General features: G+C 44.9%; 1 long non-coding RNA gene across 3 annotated transcripts in view; it reads right to left on the reverse strand.

Annotated features, from left to right (window-relative positions):
* Window positions 1-14,211, reverse strand: part of LOC122446507 — a 173,050-nt gene that overhangs the window by 121,345 nt on the left and 37,494 nt on the right. For all 3 annotated transcript variants that reach the window (XR_006270885.1, XR_006270887.1, XR_006270886.1), the window contains exons 2-3: window positions 10,819-10,931; window positions 1,285-1,433 (exon numbers count right to left, since the gene is read on the reverse strand). This is a non-coding gene — a long non-coding RNA (uncharacterized LOC122446507). The remainder of the gene's footprint in view (window positions 1-1,284; window positions 1,434-10,818; window positions 10,932-14,211) is intronic.

A 14,211-nucleotide genomic window follows, 5' to 3' on the forward strand; every position in this document is an offset into this window, starting at 1 on the left:
ATCAAATTATACCTCTACTACTTACTACCTGTGTGACCTTGAGGAAGTTACTTAACATCTCTGTGCCTCAGGTTTCTCTAAAAGGGATGATAACAATGCTTCCCATGTAGAATTGTTCTCACAATGTGTTACTTACTATTAGAATGTAGTACCCAGTGCCTGGGGACAGTAGGTACTCAGGAATGATATCATTAAGACAACCATATGATAGCAGCTAAAATGGCAACCCACTCCAGTATTCTTGCCTGGAAAATCCCAAGGACAGAGGAGCCTGGCACACTACAGTCCATGGGGTCGCAAAAGAATCTGACACGACTTAGTGATTAAACAACAACAATTTTTTTGAGCTCTTATCCCATGCCAGACACCATGGTAAACATTTTATATATATTAAATCATATAATCCCAACTATCTACCTATCAAGCTATGCTATTACCCACATTTTACTGATGTGGAAACAAGGTTCAGAGTAGCTATGCCACTGGTCCAAAGTCACAACATGGGTAAGCAACCAAGAAAAATCTTTTATGTCTCCAGGAATGGTTGCCCCATGGTGGAAACCTGGGAAGTGTGAAACAAGGTTTGGTGTGGCTCAAAGGCTACTGAGGGTGCCTTTTAGGTGATCAGGCCAAGGCCAGTTCTTTCTTTTCCCTCATCCCAGAAACCTACAGAAAATACATAGTTTTCCTTGGGCCCCAAGATCTGATACTTGGAAGTCGAAACTCCACCTCTGTCTTCTCTGCCTGCCAGAGCTTGTCCTGAGCCATAAGGCCCTCTTCTTGCAGAAAGCCTTTTAGGATCCTTCCCACACCCAAATGCAAAGAGGTTTCCCTCCTGCTCCATTAGAGTTCTACCTCAATTACACTCTTTTGGTATATAAACCTCCTGACATCTTCTTTGTGTAGGTCTCTTAGCACACTGGATCTCATGAGCAGGTGTGGCTACCCCACAAAGGCAGAGGCATTGCCTTCAACCCTAGGCTACAAGACCTAACCCAAGTGGTATCAGTCACAGCTACGCAGTAGAGTCAAGGGGCCTAACACTGAGATGGACCGGAGAAGTCATCTCTCCCTGAATTTTACAGCAAGGGGCACCAACCTGCTTCATTCACCCAGTCAGGCAGTGGAGGAACCAGACTCAAACCCAGGACTCTTGACTTCCAGGCCAGAGCTCTCACACTGAGGACCTGGAGGACTGTCTCCAGGATGATTCAGGATATTGAATTAACAGGCAACATATACAAGAAGGGACTTATACACACGCATTTCCCCACCACCACCAACCTCAGGATACTGAGTTCCCTGCTCATCTCCCTGGCCTGCTCACTCCTCTTCTCCTTCTTGTGATTTCTCTGCAATTACAGTCCAGTGTCTGTGGGTTTGCATCTCATCGATGAGACTGAAATGCCAGCCATTAGTCTCCATTCTTCACACTGTTAAATGAGAGGGCCAAGATTAATGAAGCATCTTCTCTCAATCAAGAAGCCATTTCAGGCTGTGCTTTTTAAGCCCAGTGAGTTGTGCAGATGAATTAATACTGCCTGACCTTTTTATTTTCCACTGGAGGATTGGCGGTGCTCCCCCTGTCCCCACACTGTTTGAGGAGCAAGCCTGCTCCCAGCCATTTGGTTTAGCAGCCAGGAGAGTGAGCCCAGAGGGAGAGTGTCGCCTCACAGCACTGGGGGCAGATCATTCCCAGGAGTAGCTGGGTGAGGGGAAGTAGGTCGATGTAGCTTGGAGAGGCTCCTCCTACTCAATACACCCACACCTAACAAAACACAAAAGCAGGCAGAGGACCCGACAGGAAAGTATTGCCAAGCCAAGTCCTTGATGTGCAGTGGGGGTCCCAGAGCCAAGACTGGAGCTAAGCCAGGGTAACATTCAAAACAGCTAACAAGAAAGTGTGCCATGAGCACCGACACCCCGGGCAGACGCCTGCCACGAACTGCCATAAGGCCAGCCAGGCACATCCCAGGGGCTATCAGCTGTGGACAGAGCATTTGTTCTCCCAAGAAATGAAGAAGTTTGGGGTGTTGATCCAGAGAGAGAGAAAAAGTAGGCAGAGAGGGAAGAGGATCAAGAAACACAATGGAAGAGTTGAACTCAAGTCATGGGAAAAATCAAGGGACATTATCTAAAAGCAACATTTAATCTTAAATCTTAAGTTGCTTGTGTTTTTGCGAGAGAAATTACTCCCCCTTAGAGAAAGACTCTATACACAAATGTCTGTCTATGTCTGTGTGTGATATAGCAGGGGTGGGAGGGTTGTGGGGGGAAGGGGCTGAATTATACATCTGAATCCCCACATTTCTGGACAGGAAGGCATTCTAGAGTAGGGGGCAGATGAGCTGGAACTTTCAGAATGAGTAGGAACTTTCCAATGTGAAGATCTCTCTCCCCTATGCTTCAGAAGCGAATCTCTTCCTGTTTCTACTAAAGAATTAGCAAAGCTTTGTCAGTATCTGTACAGATCTCTTCCAAGGATGTGAGTTCCTTGTTGGAGGGGTCCTGCTTCTTTCATCTCTGCATCCTCAGTACCCAGCATATGTTTGGCCCAGAATCACTGGCCCAACTTTCCCACTAGGCTATAAATGTGTTCAATCAAGAGCGTGTCAGAAGGTGGAAGAGAGGCTGATAATAATCATGGCGAGGGAGAGCTCATATGCAAGATGACGTTGATGAAGGCTATGCTTAAGACAAAGCACTGGAAGAAAAAACTGTGTGGATATTGGGCGGATGAGTAACAATTTCTGGCTCATCATCTCTTATTTCCTGAGTGAAACTTGTAAATACTCTGTTTTTGTGTCCACTGAATGGACCAGTGTCACCACACATGCAATTACACACACCCACAGACACACACACACACACCCCGATAACAATAATGATGATGGTGATGTGAGTAGATTGGTGTTCAGAATCGTGTGTGTTCTCAGTGGTACACATTTCAAAAGGAAGCCAGTGCTTGCATTTCTGTTTATTCCTTCAGCCAACTGAGCACCTCCTACGTGCCAGCAGCTTCGCTAGGTGTCAGGATTAAATACAGTCCCTCGACCTCAAGAAAAGAAAGCAGCCACTTTAGACAGGAATCACATGAGATTTTTCTTAGTTTATGATATGTCATAGGAGCACAGGGAAAGGAAGGAGGAAGTGTCAGCTAGCTGAGCCCGGAAAGACAGATGGGATTTAGGCAGGAAAAGGAGCAAGAAGGGCATCCTGGGGAGAGAGGTAGCGTGAGTGATAGTCTTATTTTCTTCGTTCGTATTTGGTACTGCTTTCATAGCATGTTAATACATATTTTTTTTCTGCTTAAAAATTAAAAGCAGGGCTTCCTTGATGGCTCATTGGTAAAGAATCCACCTGCCAATGCAGGAGATATGGATTCGGTCCCTGATCCGGGAAGATCCCACATGCCATGGGGCAACTCAGCCCATGAGCCACAACTATTGAGCCTGTGCTCTAGAGCCTGCGAGACGCAACTACTGAAGCCCATGTGCTCCAGAGCCCGTGCTTCACAACAAAAGAAGCCACCACTGAGAAGCCCACACACCACAACTACAGAGTGACCCCCACTCACCAAAACCAGAGAAAAGCCCACACAGCAAGGAAGACCCAGCACAGCCAAAGAGAAAGAAAGAAAGAAAATTACTTAAGAAGAAAATGGCATTTAGAGCCTGGAGCAAGATATCAACATTGTAGCAACAGATGAGCTACAAAAAGAAGGTGCCCTGGGAAGAAGGCTATGCTTACCACCTGCAGTGCCCTGTTAAGGAGTCTGGACTTTATTCAGCATGACTCCATGGAGGGTTTCTAAGCCTGGTGATGAGGGAACAGGAGAGCCAGAGGCACACAGCTGGCCATTTCCTTGAGGCTGCGAAGACCTGTTTCCAAGGCAAGCTCCACTGGAAGGTCCACCCATCATCCCCAGGGCTCCCATGAGCACCGCCCTCCTGTGCAGACATTAGCACTTGGGCTGTGTGAGGGCCAGGAAATACTTCACTCACATGAAATCATCTTTCTCCCATATTGTTTCTCTTTTCCAAAAAGAAAAGAAAAGCTGGTCTCTACCCACGGTTGTGTGCTCAGGTGTGGCCATCCTAGTGAGATCAGTGCGTGGGGTGGTCTCCATGGAGAGGCCATGTTGCTTTGCAGGGTGGAGGAGCAGAGCCATCCCCACACCTGTCTGAGCCTGCACCTGGGCAAGCTCTGCATTTTCCAACAGGACCAGGTAGTACACATCGTTGAGAATGAGTGGGTCCACCCAGGAAAACTTGCATTAAAGACAAAGTTAGAAAACCAGCCAGCAGGAGGCAAAACCCATTCATAACCTGAACAAAACCCAGCCACTCGCCATGGCCTTAAGGCTCACTCACAACTGAAACACCCAATCTAAATGTCTGCCTTATTTGGTGCTGCTTTTTTAGCTTATCAATAAATATTTTCTGTTTAAAAGAGATGTTTTGACTTCCTTGCAGGAACATGTACTCTCCTTATACAAAAAAAAGAGAGAAAACTAAAGCTTAAAGATCAAATTTTTTAGCAAACTGATAGAAATCCAAAAGGGAAATATATTCTAAAATATGCAAAAACAAGGCTACACACACACACATATTCACCAAAAAAAACCTCACAGCAGCACATAAGCAACCCCCCAGCTCATTCTCCAGAGCTCCAGAAAACCTCCTTGCCCTTGGCAGTCAGGCCATGGAAGGCCCCCCCAAATCCCCCACCATCTGGCATTTTTGTCTGCAAAGCACAGGCCTTTCTACCCTGGGCTGCCTGCCCACCCTGCGGATGAGGCCAGGCACTGGTGAGGGCTGCCTGGGCTTTGCCTCCCTGCCATGGTAACCACCACATGCGCGCACACACACACACACACACACACACACACACACACATACACAAACACACATACACACACATGCATATGCATAGGCACATGCACATACACTCTCAGCGCTGCCTGCCTCCTGGCCCTGTCATCATAGGCTCAGGCCAGGGCAGCCTTGCTGTCAGCTGTGTCCTAATCCCACCTACCCCACACAGTGGCCAAAAAGGCCCACATGTCAGGGAGGGGGCGGGGAGAGGAGAAACAGCCACAGGAAGGCAGCAGGACTCGAGGGAGGGAGCAAGGCCCTGGGGAGGGGGGCACACAGGCAGGTGGCAGAGGGGCCCTCATTAGCTGGACCATCTGTCAAGAGTGAAGGAAAGGTACCCAGCTCTGCAGTCCAGGGCCCTGCTGTACGTACACTCACACACTCTCACACACGTACAAGTGCACACACAATTATACACACACACATAATGACACCCACCCATGCACACATACCCATGGCATTTGACACAGATAAAGATATACACATCCTCCCCTACATGTGCACACATAAATGTACACAAATGACAATTGCACACACATACACAAACATACATACACACCAATATGTAGTCACACACGTATACACTCATGCACAAAGATAAACATAACTGTATGTGCACATGTGCTTAAGCTAACACCCATATGTAGTCAAACATGCATGCACAGACTCACACACATAAGCACATACTCCCACATGCCTACATTCTCTCTCCCATGCAACCCCACACCCGTGCACAAATCCATCCAGAGCTCTTCCCCACTGCCATCCTGCCAGGCCGTGGGTCCTCCACCTCCATGCTCTGTGCCCCTTTCATGTTCCATACCCTCTCTGCCACCCAGCAGTCCTACAAGGCCTTGCTGCCCTGCCACTCACGAGTCAGGAGAGCAAGGGGTGGCAAAGACTGGATGAGTAAGAATTCAACACCATAGTGAGAAGCATTGATCAGAGTCTTTTTCTGGGGATGCTTAAAATATAAGGAGAAAGAGAAGGCAACTAACATGATCAATGGCTCCCTGACTTCATTACTTTGCTAAAAGCAAGACCTAGATCACCAGAGGGCTACCTCCATAGGCCTGAGGCACTGTTAACACACCACTTGATTGTGGTTGGGAAGATGATAGGGTATGCAGGTTCAGGGTACTGAGTTGGTCTGAGTCTCAGTAGCACCATACTTGGGCTGCATGATCTTTGTTTCTTAGCATCTCTGAACTAAGATGGGGATTATACCTTCCTCACCAGAGTACTGTGTAGTCTCATGAGATCACACCTGGACCGTGATCACCTAGTGCCTGGCGCATGCTAAGATCTCAATAAACCTCATCTATTTTACTCTTGAAAACTATTATCCATATTTCAAAGTTTTATTAAAGAACCATAATCCAGGTGAGGGCTCCAGGTTATTTCAAAGTATCCTTTATTTAGAGAGATGCAGATGTAGAGACTTGTGCACATAGTGGGAGAAGGAAAGGGTAGGACAAACTCAAAGAGTAGCATTGAAATATATACACTACCATGGGTGAAACAGACAACTAATGGGAAGCTGCTATATAACATAAAGAGCTCATCTTGGGGTTCTGTGATGACCTAGAGAGGTGGGATGGGGATCGGGGGTGGGAGGGAGGCTCAAGGGGGAGGGGATATATATACATTTTTATATGTATATATATGTATTTATGGCCGATTCATGTTATATGGCAGAAACCAACACAACATTGTAAAGCAATTTTCCTCATACTAAAAATAAAAATAAATAAATGAAGTATCTTCTATTTCAAATGAACCAAAATGGTGTCCCTGGGCTGGACGCTGAAGTCAGTATGGCCTGGCAGGACCAAATATCCACTGTTACCTGATTACGGTCTCCACCTGTAGCCATGGAGGAGGCATAACTCTGTTCCCAGAAAGTTTAGCCTCCCCTGGAGAAGAAAGAGAAATTTGGAAACAAACACAATAAAAGGAAATAGATTAAAAATGGAGGAAACAACCCACATTCATTTGCCAGTAAGGAAAATGAGACTTGGAGAGGCAAAATGACAATTTGCCTAAGGATGCACAGCTGATAAAGGGCAAGGCAGGGGCCTGAGCTCAGGCCTGTCTTGAGGTCAGATCTCATGCTCTTTCCACTGTAATGTGGGGCTCAGAGACTCCACTTCTAGAGCAAATATAAACTCTGGCCGATTGGGTGGTGGGTTCCTAGCAAGCATGGTCTAAACCTCTCAGAGTGACTCAGACTTGATAGAAATAAAAAGTTAGAGAGAATGAATAAAGAAAATAAAATGGGAAGTTTTAAATCTCTCATCCATAAACAAAGCAGAATACATAATCAACCCAGGAATGGCCCTCATAGGAGATAACACCATGCATTTTTACAGAGGGGCTTACAAGACCTGAATAAATAGGAAGATGTGCTATATTTATACATTTGAAGACTGACTATGAAGAAAATGTTCTTTTTTCCAACTTTACACAGAACTTTAACCAATTCTAATCAAAATCCTAAGGCCACTATTTTTTGAACTTAGAAAAATCTTTCTATGTTTCATCTGGAAGAATGAATAGATAAAGTTGGGCAAGAAAATACTGAAAAAAGAAACCTAGTGTGGAACTTGGTATACTGGATACGAAAACTTATTTATACATCTATTAAATTTAAAATGTTGATATTGGTGCAAGAACACATAGGTCAATAAAACAGAATATGTAGCCAGAAACAGATACTGGTACATGCGAGAACTTAATATCAAATCAAGGATGCCTCACAAACCAGTGAAAACAGGATGGATGATTCAATAAACAGACCTGGGGAAACTGTATACCTGGGGAAAAATCCTGTTAGCGTCTCACTTCACAGCATATATCCAAATAAAACAAACCTAGAAAAAACGTAGGTGACTATGTATCTAGTTTCCCTCTGAAAACAATCACAAATATTGGGAGGAGCCACAATAGAAAAGATGAAGATTGAACTCTGAACAAATTTGAAACTTTGAGAGACAAAAATCAACATAAGACAATGGTTGCAGCTGGTTGATGGATACAGAGATGCATTCATTACTGTATTCACTCTGATTTTTGTGTGTGTTTGAAAATGACCATGGTTAAAAATAAAAGTTTAAAAAAACATAAATGTAAAAGGCAAACAACCATAGAGAAAAATACTTTTTTAACATCCGTGGGGCATATAAACCACCGTTATCTTTAAGGTGCAAAGTGCTCCTCCAAATGACTAACAAGCATCAGCAGTTCTTTGGCCACCTAATATGAACAGCTGACTCATTGGAAAAGGCCCTGATGCCAGAAAAGACTGAAGGCAGAGAGAAAAGAGGGCAACAGAGGATGAGATGGTTGGATGGATGGCATCACTGACTTGCTGACTGAACAACAGCAAGCATCAGCAGATAAGAAGTGGCTGTGGATTACTCTCTGAGCACCCAGTCCCCCTTCCTTCTTCCTCACAGTCCTGGATTTCTATTGAAACCCGCAAGTTCTGGGCATGCTGACTTTATCCCCAGCCCTGAGGAGATCATGTGACCTGACCACACCAATCAGTCCCCAGTCACTGTGATTGGCTTGGAAGGGGCATGTGACCCCAACAGGATGAATCTCAGGGCTTCTAATGGGCATGGGGACTGAGCAGTTACTTCTTTCTTGCTGGACTTTAGTGGAGTCCCAGAAGCTCTTGGGAGACCCCTAGGGCTGGAAGTGGTGAGAAGTCTCTCTGAAATAAAGCCCACACTGGAAAACTGAGCCAAGAAGAGATGAAAGAGAGAAAGAGGGCTCAGTGATATTTGTTTGAATCCTGGACCAACTTTCACCTAAAGCTATATCTACTCCTATATAAATGCAAATAGACAAAAATTACTTTTTTTTTTTTTGGATTTCTGTTACCTGCAACCAGAAGCAACCAAACTAAAATGAGCTAAATGAGCCTGAGCATGTAGAGATTGGTAAGTCGGCACTGCCCCCAAAAGGGAGCAGTTGGCAGCTTTTTGCAGGTGCCCCACAGGTGGGCAAGGAAGTTCAGCAGAGCTGGCGTGGGCAGGCTTCCCCTCATGCAGATGTTGGGTAGGTCTCACCCGCGCTGTGGTTTCGGTTCTGGCTCATCTCCAAGCTGCCCCATAGCACCCTTCTCCTTCTCTCTCTGATGGAAGAGACTCAGATGCCACTTGGGCTCCTGGAGTCACCACAGCAGGCATCCCCCTCAGTAATGTAACTCGCTCTGACTAGGAAGATGCTGAAGCATCTGGGGCAGGTGCTCTTCAGTTATTTTGTCAGAGATCCATAATATCCAATCTGAAGCTTCCTTCTCCTGCCCTGAGCTTGGAGACCCGATGAGGGACTCTTCCAGCAGAATGCCGCGTCACCGGAGTGGACAGGGTGGCATGGGTGTGACCAAGAGCTATCTGGGTGTGGCCTCTTCTACTTTACAAGGCCAAAAGGAGACTTCCCTATGTACCCACAGAGGACCAAACTCAGGGACAGTTCAATCAGGACCCCCGTTGGACAAACCCAATCGTCAATTGTGTTCATCCACAGTGGAGAACCTTTCTTTGTGGACCTGGAATGTCTGGGCCCATAGGCAGGGTCCCTGCATGCATCTCAGTCCCTGCAGCAGCCTAGAAAGCATGATATTGGGGCCAATGAGGACACAGGTCACCCCCCAGGCGTGGGGAGGGCTGACGGTGTGAACTGCCACAGTCTAGGGTTGGTGCTGAGAGGACCCACCTTCTATCCTGGTCCCGGAATTCTGCCCCAACATGTATTTGCCAAATTTGCTTCTAGGGATCCCACTTTTTAAGACAGCACTTTTCCACAACCACTCATCTTTTCAAAAATTATTACTTTTCCTAGCTGTTATTTTTGCATTTTTTTCTAATTCCATTTTGTACATAATATTTGATAGACACAAAAGAATGTAACAAATATGTTAAAATGCACAATATGAAAATGACCTCCCCCAATATACCACCCCATTTGAAAGCTAGAACATCAGCAGTAAGTTGTATCCGCCTATCCCGCTGTCATACTTTGCCCCACTCAAAGCAGCCAAATCTTGATTTTTGTGTTTATCATTCATTTGCTTTTTGTGTAATTTTTTCATGTGAATGATTTATAAAATTGGAATCAAATTCTCTGTATCTTCTTATTTCACTTAACTTAATATGCTTCTAAGATGTATTCATGTTGTTCCAAATAGCTGAGGTTCATTCACTTTCATTGCTGCATTACATTGCTTTGAGTAAATGTATTCTAATTTATATATCCATTCATCTGTCTACAGACATTTGAGTTGAGTTGGGAGTTTTCTGCTATTCCAAACATGCTCCTGTAAACATTCCTATAACACTGGTACCCACAGGCAAGAAACTCCCTGGGCATTGCTGGGTCAAAGTGAAAGAAAGTGAAAGTCAGTCATGTCCCACTCTTTGCAACCCGATTGTCTATACAGTCCATTGAATTCTCTAGGCCAGAATACTGGAGTGGGTAGCCTTTCCCTTCTCCAGGGGATCTTCCCAACCCAGGGATCAAACCCAGGTCTCCCACATTGCAGGCAGCTCTTTACCAGCTGAGCCACAAGGGAAGCCCAAGAATACTGGAGTGGGTAGTCTATCCCTTCTCCAGCAGATCTTCCTGACCCAGGAATCAAACCAGGGTCTCCTGCACTGCAGGAGCAGTGAGCTATCAGGGAAGCCCAATGCTGGATCAGACTATACTCAAATGTTCAGTTTCACAAGATTAGTTCTAACTGCATTCCCACATTCTCCCTTTAAGTGTGTGGTTGCCTGTATTATTATTCCCCATTACTCACTCCCCAACCTACACGGGGATTGATTATTCATCTCTATCAATATCTATGGTATGCAGTGTCTTGCTTTGGAGGACATCTCCCCGCCAAGTGACTTGCTTTGACCAATGGAACATAAAAAGAAGTACCAAGTACCTTATCTAAGCAGAAAGTTTAAGGGTCATCACGTGTTCTGCCTTTGCTCTTTTTCCCTCTGCCATGAGATTTTCATGTTCCCAGTGGGAGCTGTTGTTCCATCAGCCTGGACCCTAAAACAAAAAGACATGGAGCAGAGCTGCAGCCAACATAAATGATAAAAGACTTTGAGTGAAAGATAAAACTTTGTTGTTATAAGCCATTGAGTTTAGAGGTTGTTTGTTACAGCATCATAACACAGCAAAGCCTGCCTGATACAAGACATTCCACTAATATTTACTGAGCATTTCCCACACATCAGGCATATTCTGGGTTTTGTGAAAGCAATGATGTCTAAGATAGACAAGGCTTGTGACTTCATGGATCAAACTCTAGATAAGTTGCAGATCAAAAAGGCTCTAGAGATTCCCTAGTATAGCTCTCAGGAACAAACTTGTCAGTTAGAACTCTTCCCATCAGACGCAGCATGCCTGATAAATAACCATGCAGTTTTCCCAAATCCTTTTCAGAACAAGGATGCTTGCTGAAGTTTGGACAGAGGGAGAAAAGGCATGGTTGGGAAAGGCAGCTAAGAACTTAGCTTCTACTCCAGAAGTGAGTAGACCTGAAGGAGCCCTGCTTCACAACTGGTTCTGTCTGGATATATTTTTTAAAGTGAGACATAATTGACATAATAAATGCACAGACTTTTTAAAAAATGAAACATGTTCATTGATTCTCAGTAAGTCCAGAACTACACTTGAAGCTCAGATAGACCCAGAAGCAAACAACAGACTCAGGACCTGTTCTTTCTAGTCTCTCAGCTCTGTTCTCCTCTGTGTTTGTCTTCATTCTCAGACAGCCTCTTCTCTCATGGTGGCAAACGGACCACCACTCAATACAAGCTACTCCTTCATAACTCTAAGACCACCACTTCAAACAGAGGTCCTGGGCCTGACTCCCAGAGCCAAATTGGGCCACAAGCCCAACCCTGAACCAATCAATGTCCAGGGAGATGAACTACACTAATTGGCCCAGGCCTGGGTCACGCCACTCCTGGAGCTGGTGATGGGGTCACCCTAACCAAACTCCATCGGCTGAAAGCAGGGTACAGGTGGATACCCTCAGGGAAAATGAGGGTACACTTACTGGAAAGGGAAACAGATGCTGGACAGGCAAACCACAAATATCTATAAGCAACTCCATCCCCCTTCACAACGGTACACTGGAGCCACAGAAATTGGCTTGTGAGAGGCAATCGTACATCCCTTCCAAACTACACATTCAGTGGTATCACGTTAGTATGAAATCGCCGTCATGAAAGTGCTTACATCATGGGAATAGGCAGGTGCTACACATCAGGGCTTTCATTTCCCCAGAGGTTGTTACACATTTACTAACCCACCATTGCCCCATCCCTAAGTATCCTATTGTTATCATTCCAGCTCTGCCCCATCTCACAGCACCAATTGCATAAGTCCCTGGCCTCTCTGGGACTTGATTTTTCCCAATTATAAAATGCAAAAGTTAAATTCACTCCTTTTGACAATATCTTCCATCTCTGACAGCTGTGAGCCCCTAAAGAGTGTGTGTGTATGTGTGTATGCACACAAGTTCATGTTTGCTTTCTCTGCATCAGAAATCACAAATGCAGGCCTTGGCCATAAACTCCAATATAATTTGGTGAGCTGTACCTCTTGACTTGGGCTATTAAATCATTTTCCCTCCAAAGGTACACATGTTGTGGCATAAGGAGCAAACTGTTGACAGATGGTGGAGAAACTTCGCAGGCCCATAATTGAGACTTATTTTCATACATTCGTGCCAGTTTGAAATCTAATTGCCAATAAAACAATACTGTGATACTGCCACATCTAATACCTCTGCCACTCTCCAAAGTTACACTTGAATCCACTAGTAAATTCTAATCTCCCAGAGAAAAATATTTCCCCCTCTTCATCAGAAAAGCAGTGCTATAAATCCACGTACAGTGGTTCATTTTCAAATGCGAGCCTACTCTCCCCGGTCCCCAAAGAGCCCTCACTCGGCTAATGTTAGTGCCTGCCTGAGAGCTGCAGATATTCTTTGTTTACCTGACAGAGCACAGATGTGGTTTGCACAGCAGCAGTGAGATCTTTTGCTGAGAAACACTCTTATGGGCCAGTTCCTCTCCATCCTAGGATGACCCGGTACCACTCTTTGGACATCTTTTACCCCCATTAAGGTAATGTGGCTAGAGACCCAGCACCACCCATTGAGCAGGGTAAGATGGAGGAGCCCTGACCTCGCCTCCCCAGTTTTCTATTTTCACCCTCCTGATGAAAAGGTTTGCAGATAGATCAACCCAGATCAATCAGGGCTGTAAACAAAAAATGGGCTTTTGGTGCGATAAAGACACACGGGGGCAGGGTTCATTTGTGTCTACTAAAAAACGCAATCTGTCACCCCAAACCACAAGCCTGCTAATAGTAGTACCAGCCATCCTTCACACGCCAGAGCTCTGCCTAGTTCATAAAGAAATCCTCATTGCAGACTGAATCCATGCCATGTCTGAGCCCAGGGAAGGTGTGGTAAATACAGTGACTATGGTCCTTGCCTACACGGTCTTCACATTAGACCTCGCATGTGGATTGTTATTTTTCCCATTTTAGAGACAATAAACTGAGGCTCAGAGTGGCTAAGTAATTTTTCCTTGAGGATGCACAGTGATTAGTGATGATGAGATCTCAACTCAGATTATCTGAGTTAACTCCAATTCCAGTTCTTTCATTATGAGGATTAAGTGAAATTAACCATGGAAGCTTAAAAACGTTCAGTTCCCTTTCTCCCACCCCAGCCCCACCTCCACCTGTGGTCTCAGTTCTTCCACCTGATCTTCCCCACTTTCCACATACAGGCCCTTAAATGTTTGAAAATTATCATAGTCTCCTGAAGTTTCCTTTTCTCATGCGAAACATTCCTGGTTTCTTCATACATTCCCCAAGTCATCACCTGACACTACTTCTCAAGTGAGCACATGAATCATGCAGAGAATTTGCTGAAATGCAAATTTTGACTCAGGAGTTCTGGGTGGAGCCTGAGCATCTGCATCTCTAACCACTTCCCAGAGGACACAAATGCTGTTGGTCCATGGACCACATTTTGAGTAGCAACCATAGGGCATAGACCTTCCCTGTCCAATTTCAATAGACCCTGGCCACATGAGGTTACTGAGTATTTGAAGTGTTGTTGGGGCAACTGAGGACCTCAATTTTTATTGTGCTTAATTTTAATCATTTAAATTTAAATTAAAAAACAAAAGCAGTATAAAATATTTTTCCACTAAATACAACTTTTTGTTTCAGTGAACTATATTTCATTTTGACCATTGAAAATTTAGAGCTTGAACTGAGATGTGCTGGAAGTATAAGATAC

This window comes from Cervus canadensis, chromosome 8 (assembly GCF_019320065.1).
Source record: "Cervus canadensis isolate Bull #8, Minnesota chromosome 8, ASM1932006v1, whole genome shotgun sequence".
Taxonomy (NCBI): Eukaryota; Metazoa; Chordata; class Mammalia; order Artiodactyla; family Cervidae; genus Cervus; species Cervus canadensis.